The sequence below is a fragment of the Zeus faber genome (assembly GCF_960531495.2).
Source record: "Zeus faber genome assembly, chromosome: 22".
Lineage (NCBI taxonomy): Eukaryota > Metazoa > Chordata > Actinopteri > Zeiformes > Zeidae > Zeus > Zeus faber.
The window spans coordinates 25,062,871-25,074,627 of NC_137209.1; positions in this window are offsets into that span (position 1 = coordinate 25,062,871).

Here is an 11,757-nt window from a genome sequence, read left to right on the forward strand (position 1 = left end):
ATCAAGTCCTGAAATCAGTAGTCAATAGATCAGTAGTCCATAGTGTATGCATAGTCCAATGATCCTGATCAGATATTTATTAATCAATACTTAATTATTTCTGGGATTAGATTCAGCAAATTCATCCAGATTATTATGGATTGTTGATCTGTTAATGTGAACTGCTGTGGAGAAAATAAAAACATTTTTGATAATATTCCCATGAGAAACACATCCAAGTCTGTATATATAGCATTTTATCTCCTATAATAATAATAATAATAATAATAACATGGTAACTTTCTGTCTTGTATACGTCAATTATGACGTATTCACGTCCATTTATGATGACAGTCGCATTTACGTCATTTATTTGTTGAGTTTTTTCTTTGGATTACATTTTCACTAAGTTATCTTTCCATGAAATACGAAAAACATTGTGGTTTTTTTGTGAGTAATTACCATTACACAGCTTCTATATTTCCGATGCCTCACTGGATCTTGATCGCATCACTCAGTCCACATTCCAGTGGTTTCAACGGGAGGCGGTGACCAGTTTTTGTGGATTACTTTTATTGTATTTTTTATTAATCAGGCAAAGTAATGTGGACTACAGAGTTAAAATATCAGTCGAACACATCTACTGACATCTAGCAGGTAAGAAAGTACATAAATATACATGTACAAAGATAGCTTGTAATCTATAACCACGACAGAGTAACAGAGTCTACACCACACACTGGACTAGATAGTAAATAATATGATGATGTCATAAAGCGTCTTACTGTAAATCTCATCTGTAGTAAATAATATGATGACGTCATAAAGTGTCTTACTGTAAATATAATTTCTAGTAAATATTATGATGACGATTTAAGCGTCTTGCTGTAAATCTCAGCTATAGTAAATAATATGACGTCAAAAAGCACCTTATTGTAAATATCATTTAGAGTAAATAATATGATGATGTCATAAAGTGTCTTACTTTAAATCTCATTTAAAGTAAACAATATGATGACGTCACGAAGCATTTTACTGTAAATATAATTTATAGCAAATAATATGACAACGTCATAAAGCATCTTACTGTAAATATAATTTGTAGTCAATAATTTCATGACGTGGTCGGTTGCAATGCCAGCCGGGCAGCGGGCAAAGGCGGGGGCCTGGGCCTGCTGATTCTCGGCATTGCAGACTTGTTCTAGGGAAGTGGAATGTCACCTCTCTGGCGGGGAAGGAGCCAGAGCTGGTGCTGAAGGTGGAGCGACACCAACTAGATATAGTTGGGCTCACCTCTACGCACAGCACTGGCTCTGGAACCAAACTCCTGGAGAGGGGCTGGACTCTCTCCTTTTCCGGAGTTGCCCAGAGTGAGAGGCGCCGGGCGGGTGTGGGGATGCTCACGAGCCCCCGGCTGAGGGCAGCTGTGTTGGAGTTCTCCCCAGTGAACGAGAGGGTCGCATCTATGCGACTACAAGTTGCTAAGGGGCAAGCGCTGACTGTGGTGTGTGCTTATGCACCGAACACCAGTTTAGAGTATTCAGCCTTCTTGGAGTCTCTGGGTGGTGTCCTGGAAGGGGCTCCATCTTGGGGACTCTCTAGTTCTACTGGCAGACTTCAACGCTCACGTGGGCAACGATGGAGAAACCTGGAAGGGGGTGATTGGGAGGAACGGCCTGACTGATCTGAATCCAAGTAAAGCTTTGTTGTTGGACTTCTGTGCTAGTCATGGATTGGCCATAACAAACACCATGTTCGAGCATAGGGTGGCTCATAAGTGTACGGAGTAGCGTCTTACATTGCCGGGTGTAAGATGCTTTATGATTTCATAAAGCATTTACAGTAAGACTACTGAAAATATTTAAAGTAAATATGATGACATCATAAAGTGTCTTACTGTAAATCTAATTTATAGTAAATAATATGATGACATCATAAAGCGTCTTACTGTAGCTATCATCTTTAGTAAATAATGTGATGTCATAGAGCGTCTTACTGTAAATATCATCTATAGTGAATTATATTATGACTTCATAAAGCGTCTTACTTTTAAATCTCACCAATAGTAAAAAATAGGACGTCATAAAGCGTCTTACTGTAAATATCATTTAGAGTAAAATATATGATGTCATAAAGCGTCTTACTGTAAATATCTTGTATAGTTAATAATACGATGATGTCATAAAGCGTCTTACTGTAAATCTCATCTAGAGTAAATAATGTGATGATGTCATAAAGCGTCTTAGTTTAAATCTCATCGATAAAAAAATATGACGTCACAAAGTGCCTTACTGTAAATATCATTTAGAGTAAAATATATATCATAAAGTGTCTTACTGTAAATATCTTGTATAGTAAACAATATGGTGACGTCATAAGGTGTCTTCCTGTAAATATAATTTATAGTAAATAACATGACAACGTCATAAAGCATCTTACTATAAATATAATTTATAGTAAATAATATGATGACTTCATAAAGAATCTTACTGTAGATATCTCTAGTAAATAATATGATGACGTCAAAAAACGCCTACTGTAAATCTCATCTATAGAAAATTATGTGATAATGCCATAAAGCGTCCTACTGTAAATATTATGTATAGTTAATAATATGATGACTTCCTAAAAAATCTTACTGTAAAATATAATATAGAGTAAATGATTTGATGATATCATAAAGCGTCTTACTATAACTATCATCTATCGTAAATAATGTGACGGCGTCATAAAGCGTCTTACTGTAAATATTTTCTATAGTTAATAGTATGTCATAAAGTGTCCCACTGTAAATCTCATTAATGGTAAATAAAATTATGACTTCATAAAGCGTCTTACTGTAAAACTCATTCCTAGTAAATAATATGATGACATCATAAAGCGTCTTACTGTAAATATAATTTATAGTAAATAATATGATGACGTCATAAAGTGTCTTACTGTAAATCTCATTTATAGTAAGTAACATGACGTCATCGAGGGTCTTACTGTAAATCTAATTTAAAGTAAACAATATGATGACGTCATAAAGCATCTTACTGTAAATATAACTTATAGTAAATAATATGATGACATCATAAAGCGTCTTACTGTAAATATAATTTATAGTAAATAATATGATGACGTCATAAAGTGTCTTACTGTAAATCTCATGTATAGTAAGTAACATGACATCATCGAGGGTCTTACTGTAAATCTCATTTAAAGTAAACAATATGATGACGTCATAAAGCATCTTACTGTAAATATAATTTATAGTAAATAATATGATGACTTCCTAAAGAATCTTACTGTAGATATCATCTGTAGTAAATAATATCATGACGCCATAAAGCGCCTACTGTAAATCTCATCTATAGTAAATGATGTGATGACGTCATAAAGCGTCTTACCGTAAATGTCTTGTATAGTTAATAATATGATGATGTCATAAAGTGTCTTGCTGTAAATATAATTTATAGTAAATAATATGATGATGTCATAAAGCGTCTTGCTGTAAATATAATTTATAGTAAATAATATGATGATGTCATAAAGCGTCTTACTGTAAAACTCATCTCCTTCATTTTGTTTATGAAAAGTGATGTCATTTGGGTAGGACCAGCTGAATATTTGGATCAACGTTGCTTGGTTTTTAACTCGTTTCTGCTCTGTATGAAATTTAAACCACAAGATGTTTGTGACATGGCGGTTTAAACGACACTCTAACCGTGCTCGTAGCTTCTGTCCGAGTATGTGTTCCAGATAGTTTTAGATTTGCCCAAATAAATATAGGTGCAGGCAGCATTACACAGGGGCCAGGTTAGTCGTTTTAGTTATGAATAACAGTTTTCAGAGTTTCCATGAAATGCAGCATCACTTCCTACCGACACAAATAACAAATTTCCAAGTTCACATGGAAAGCAGGGTGGAGGTTCTTTCCACTGCTTCTATATTGTCTTAGACTTTGGGCTTCTCTTTGGAGTCTGGAACAGTAAAACACACAAACAATACAATTATTTCAGAACACAGCTAATAACAATTATTTCTAAACTCAACAAAGACATCCCTTGACTTAACAAAAATATTTGGCGGAAAACATTTGGCGGCGGGGGGGTGGCCCGTCGTGCCGGGGCTGGTTAGGTGTTCCGTGTGGTCCTGTCAACCAGGGTCCAGAACCTGGCTGGATGTGCTAGGCGTGGGGCTCACCATCTGGCCTCCTTTGGTGGGGGGTGGTCTCCTGTCATCGCACCGGGCTGCCAGGGTACCTGTCCTCTGGCGCTCTTAGTGCGCGGGGCGCTCGTCGCTGGGGGGTCGGGCTGTGGGTGTGGGGGCCGTCTGCCACCCTCTGTTCTGTAGTCCACATGCTCGTCTGACCGGGTCCTGATGGGGGCGCGGAGCTGCCCAGCATGGCGGAGGCGCATGGCGGACCGCTCTGCACCCTTGGCTGATCGCTGTAGGTTGGCTGACACCAGGTAAGGGAGGTGGGCGCGCTGGGGCACGGTTGGGTCCAGGGGGAAGTGGTCCGCGTGGTTGCTCCCCGGCCTGCTGTGCCCTGGATCGATCCGGTCGCAATTCGCCTATCTCTCCCAGTGCCAAAACTCATACTCACCACACAATAGACCGAGGGCTTGTGGGATGGGCGGGATGCCTGTCACGCTCCTGCTCCAGCGTGCTTCTCGTCTGTCCCGAAATTCATATATTAGCTTAGAACACATACACTCACACACCAATCCTACTCCGAGCAACACTCTACCAGACCAGGGTCTGCGGGGCAGGAGGGGTGCGAGTGATTAGGGTTCGACTTGCCTGAAGGACCCGCACCCCCAACCCTGCAATTTTAACTGCAATTACCAACAGCGCACATTGAGCACTGGGGTTTTCCAGGGTGGCCGGTCACTGGCGGGTCGGTGTGGGGGTGTGGTTGGCCGGGGGGCGGTCAGGGGGTTTCCCCTCCTGCCGGCTGGACTGGAGTCCTGGTGGCTTGCGCCTGGTGGCTTAGGATGTGCTGCGACCTGGCGGGGCTGCAGAGAGCGCCACCGAGTGCCTACCGGGGCCCGTGGGGGGACTGCTTGCTGTTGTGGGTGTGGGTTGGGGTGTGGGAACAGCTGTTGGCTTTTTGCTTCTGCGGTGTGGCTTCTCTTTGGCGGGCGCACCAGGTGCTGGGGGTGGTGGAGAGCCTGTATATCTGGCAGTCTGCTGGCATCGGTGGGGGGGTGTAACATCGAGGTGCCCTGCGCTGGGCACACGCTACTATGTGTATTGGCACTTGGCGCTCGCGCTGGGTGGGGCGTCAGGTCGGCTGCGGTGGGGCGGGCCTCGCAAGGGCACAGGGTGTTGGTGGCTGTGCCACGACATAATACCGACCTTCTACACCAGTACCAATGGGGATAAGTCATGTACACTCACCGGTGGACATCTTACACAAACACACACACACACACACACACACACACACACACACACACACACACACACACACACACACACAGGTGGTCTCATCACACACGCACACACCACCACTCTTGCTTCAAGTGCACCCCAGCACCCTCCTGGTTGCATTCCTCTCCTTTCCTCCCTCATTTACTGCCATAACTATGACAGGAAGAGGCCACGTGACCAGTTGTAGTTCCAGTTTTCTTGGACCTAAATCACTGTCTTTCAATACATGTTGTCGTCCAATGTTCATGTTTTTGTGTAAATGTTGTTTGTTTCTATGTTTATTTGTCTCACCCGTGGTGATTCTAGCTCTTGGAGTCGTGATGAGTTGTTTATAGACCCAACCATGATAAATAGTAGAGAGGGGTTGGGGGTGGTTCTCCAGAACCCAAAACTGTGCTCTTGTCATCCTACAGCACATCCACAGGACTGAGTTACTGCAGCAGTTCTTGATGATTTAAGAATGAATAGAGTCTCATTGCAGGTTGAGAACTTGAACTCCTCTTACAGACTAACTCTGTCCTGAATGCAATGGCATATAAATACTCTGTGTTGTATTCCCAGCATGCTGACAACACAGGTCTAAATAAATAAATAAATACATAAATAAATATAAAAATAATAATAATAATGATATACTATTATTTGTATTTTATGCATGTATATACAGTATAATCAGAATCAGAATTCTGATTTTAATAATAATATAGGGTTAGACCTCACAGATCTGTCACAAACATGGATCGAACATTTATCTATCAATATCCATATCATTACATTTTAGTATCACAATATAAATATGTATTTCATGAACTTTAGAGACTGTTTTTATATTATTTTGCTCTTATCTTGCAGTGCCATCTAACAGCCAAAAGAGGCCGCTAGAGGGTGAATTACCCACGGAAAGGCTCATTCACTACAACCTGTATTGCTATTTATGATATTATAGGACCCTGCATCGATCTCCAGCATCCGTCATCCACCTGCAGCATCCTGCATCCACCCTGTATACACCCTACATCAACCCTGCATCCACCTGCAGAATCCTGCATCATCCTGCATCCACCCTATATCCACCTGCAGCACCCTGCATCCACCCAACATCAACGCTGCATCCACCACAGCATCTGCATCCTCCTGCAACATACTGCATCCACCTGCAGCATACTACATCCACCTCCAGCATCCACCTGCAGCACCCTGCATCCACTCTGGATTCACCCTACATCAACTCTGCATCCACCTGCAGCATCCTGCAGCACCCTGCATCCACCCTACATCCACTCTGGAGGTGAACTCCAGCATCCTGCATCCACCTGCAACATCCTGCATCCACTCTGGATCCACCCTACATCAACTCTGCATCCACCTGCAGCATCCTGCAGCACCCTGCATCCCCCTGCAGCATCCTGCATCCACTCTTATACACCCTGCATCCACCTGCAGCACCCTGCATCCACCTCCAGCATCCTGCATCCACCTTGCATCCACCGGCAGACTGATCGTGATGTGGTTTATTAAGTTCCCAGTAAAGTAAAGTAGAGCTCAAAGAGAGAAGTGGAAGAGAGGGGGAGGAGAGAGGAAGGAGAGGGGGAGGAGAGTGGAGGAGGGTGGAGGCAGACTGAGCATCGTGTCGCACTGCGAAGCTCCTCAGTTCAGTTGAGGTTGAGACAGAGCTGCAGCTGCTGCAGCTTCTTCTGCTGAAGAAGAAGAAGAAGAAGCACAAGAAGAAGAAGAAGAAGAAGAAGAAGCGACTTCCGGTTTGGGATCCTTCTTTCTGAAGGATTGTAGAGGAGAGAGAGAAGAGAATTAAAGGGAGAGAAGAAAGAAAGAGAGAAGTGACTTGTTCTGCACAACTCACTGCAACACTGCGCCTGCCAACATGAGCGAGGTGAGCGGCGCCTGCATGAACGTGTGCGCGCGGTGCAGGTGTTTGAATGAGTTGGAGCGGATTTTATATTTCATTACACTTTATATTATACTATATTATATAATAGTATATTAAATTCCTTTATATTATATTACATTATCGTATATTATATTACTTTGTATAATATAATATTACATTATAATATATTTTATTACATTATATTGAATTATAGTATATTATGTTACTTTAAATTACATTATATTATATTACTTTATATTATATTATATTACTTATATTACATTACATTAAATTGTATTGTATCTTATCACTGTACATTAAATTCCATTCCCTTACCTTATATAACATTACCTTATATTGTCTTACCTTGCCTACTTTACATACCTTACCTTACCTAACCTACCCTTCCTTACCTACTTTACATACCTTACCTTTCCTACCTTTCCTTACTTATTTACATACCTTACTTTACCTACCTTAACCTACCTACGTTACATATCATACCTTACCTAATTTACATACCTTACCTTACCTACCTTAACCTACCTACGTTACATATCTTACCTTACCTACTTTACATACCTTACCTTACCTCTTCTACCTTACCTTACGTACTTTACATACTGTACCTTACCTTACCTACCTTACCTAATTTACATACCTTACCTTAGCTTACATTACCTTACCTTACCTCCCCTACCTTACCTTACCTTCATTACCTACCTTGCCTACCTTACCTTACCTATCCTAACTACCTTAACTACCATACCTGACGGTACCTTACCTTCCTTACCTACCTTACCCACCTTGCTTTACCTTACCTGGCCGGACCTTACCTACCTTACCTTACTTTTCCTACCTACCTTACCTTAACTTACCTGACCTTGCTTTACCTAACCTTACCTTCCTTACCTTACCTACCATATCTTACCCTTACCCGATTAATGAAACCAGGTATCAGACTCAGAGATTCTTGTCTTTGAGATAATTGCGTTGAGGAAAATCTTACACTATCATGAATCATATTCTACATCCTACACTACATTCTTTATCCTTCCCTACTTTCCTCATTTCATCGGATACTACATACTACATCCGACACTACATACTACATCCAACACAACAAACGATATCCTACCCGATATTGTGCACCCTACACACCATTCTACATCCTACATGACATTCTACACTTAATCCTACCCTACACTGTACATCCTACACTCTACAGTATATCCTATATCATACTGTACATGACATTCTAAATACTACCCTACATACTACATTCTACACTGATCATCCACAACATTAAACCAGTGCCAAATTAAGTGAATAACATTGATCATTTGGGTGGGATATAGTTTATATATATATATATATATATATATATATATATATATATATATATATATATATATATATATATATATATATATATATCTAGGGTTTATACTACCTTTCATTGTACCCTACTTCCCTCACCACATCCTCCACTACATCCTACACTATGCCCTACACTACATTCTACATCCTACACTACACCCTACATCCTACACTACATCCTACACACCATTCTACATCCTACACTACATTCTACAGCCAACCCCACATCCTACACTACATTCAACATTCTACACTACATTCTATATTGGACACTACATACTCCACCCTACGCTACATTCTACACTACATCCTACACTGCATTCTACACTACATACTACTCTACATTATTCACCACATTCTGCATCCTATACTACATACTTGATCCTACACTACATTATACATTGTGCACTACATTCTGCATATGATAGGGTGCCGAGAGAGGAAGTGTGGTATTACATAAGGAAGTCGGGGTGGAAGAGAAGGACGTAAGGATATGTATGAGGGCAGTCAGACAGTAGTAATGTGTGCAGTAGACGTGACCAAGGCATCAAAGTGGAGGTGGGACTGCATCAACGATCAGCTCTGAGCCCTTTCTTGTTTGCAGTGGTGATGGACAGGTTAACAGATGAAATCAGGCAGGAGTCTCTGTGGACTATGATGTTCGCGGATGACACTGTGATCTGTAGCGAGAGTAGGGAGCAGGTGGAGGAGAGCCTGGAGAAGTGGAGGCAGCATTAGAGAGAAGAGCAATGAAAGTCAGCAGGAGTAAGACACAATACATGTGCCTGAATGCAAAAAGTTGAGAATGCAAGGAGTGGAGGTGGAGAAGGCGGATGAGTTCAAGTACTTGGAGTCGACCGTCCAAAGCAGCGGAGAGTGCGAGAGAGAGGTTAAGAAGAGAGTACAGGCAGGGTGGAGCGGGTGGAGAAGGGTGTCCGGAGTGATCTGTGACAGAAGGGTTCCAGCCAGAGTGAAGGGGAAGGTGTACAGGATGAGTGAGCAGCCATGTTGTACGGTTTAGAGGCAGTGGCACTGACTAAAAGGCAGGTGGATGAAGTGGAGGTGGCAGAGTTGAGGATGTTGAGGTTTTCATTGGGAGGGACAAGGATGGACAGGATTAAGAATGAGGACGTTAGAGGGACAGCTCAGGTTGGACAGTTTGGTGGAACAGTGAGAGAGGCCAGACTGAGATGGTTTGGACACGTGTGGAGGAGAGATGAGAGTTACATTGGGAGAAGGAGGCTGAGGGTGGAGCTGCCAGGCAAGAGGAAAAGAGGAAGCCAAAGAGACGCTTGATGGAGGTGCTGAGGGAGGACATGCAGGTGGGTGGTGTCAGGGAGGAAGATGTGCAGAACACAAGGTGTTGGAGGCAGATGATCCGCTGTGGCAACCGGTAACAGGAGCAGCCCAAAATAAAAGGAAACACTACATCCTGCATCCTACACTACATTCTACACTTCATTCTACAATGTACACTACATCCTACACCACTTTCTGCCACCTACACTACACTACATTCACATCATTGATGAATGCCCAATCTTCAAATCACCACATGGAGTCAGTGGCCTCATTGAACTGGATGACGATACCACTTCTTGGCTTGTCCCAATTGCCTGTGTAGCCCTACACGAACGAACGAACTACATACTTCACCCTCCACTACATCCTACACTACATACTACATCCTACACTACATACTACATCCTACACTACATACTACATCATACACTACATTCTACATCCTTCACTGAATTCTTCATCCTACACTACATTCTACATTCTACACTACATTCTACACTACATTCTTCATCCTACACTACATACTACATCATACACCACATTCTACACCCTACACTACATACTATATCCTGCACTAAATTCTACATTCTACACTACACTCTACATCCTAAACTACATTCTACATCACATTCTACATCCTACACTACATTCTAAATAACATTCTACATCCTACACTACACTCGACATCCTACACTACACTCGACATCCTACACTACATCCTACATTACATCCTACATCCTACACTACATTCTACACCCTACACTAAATTCTACATTAAATTCTACATCACAATCTACATCCCATACTACATCCTACAACACATTCTACATCCTACTCTACATTCTACACTACATTCTACATCCTACACTACATTCTGCATACTACATCTCACACTACATTTTACATCACATACTACATCCTACACTGCATTTTACATCACATTGTACGTCCTAAACTACATCCTACACTACATACTACATCCTACACTACATACTTAATCCTACACTACATTCTACACTATATCCTACACTACATTCTATATCCTACACCACATACTTCATCCTACACTACATTCTACATCCTACACTACATACTTCATCCTACACTACATTCTACACTATATCCTGCACTACATTCTACATCCTACACTACATACTTCATCCTACACTACATTCTACACTATATCCTACACTACATTCTATATCGTACCCTACATTGCTGGCACACTGCACATGCATGCTCCTGCTGTGGTGACTGGATGGAACCACTTTGCCGCCCACCTCCAGCTGGAATCTTTTCATCTTTTCATCCTCCCTCCATACGCTTCTATTCAGCTTTTCATTCCTTTCTTTTCACCCTGTTCTCCTTAGCAACAGCCAGGGCTTGCATGGCGCTAGTGCTACCAAGTGCTAACAGCTGCGCAGTGCGCACACACACACACAAATGCCTAGACACACACATGCACACACACACACATGCACACACACACACACACAAATGCCTAGACACACACAAGCCTCGACACATGCACACACACCCGTACACACACACACACACACTTTTTTCGACACAGAAGTGAAGGTGGTGAAAGACAGAGATTGAAAGAGTCAGAGAGAGGGAGGGGAGGGGGGAGAGCAATAGAATGGGGGAGGGGGAGAGAGGGGTAGACAGGAGGAGTATACTGTACGTTGTGTAACGCTGTGATCCTGTATGGTTAATATGATCCATATTCTAATATTCTAACTTTACGGGGATCTGGCAACCGTCCAGATGTGGTTGCCCAGGGCAAC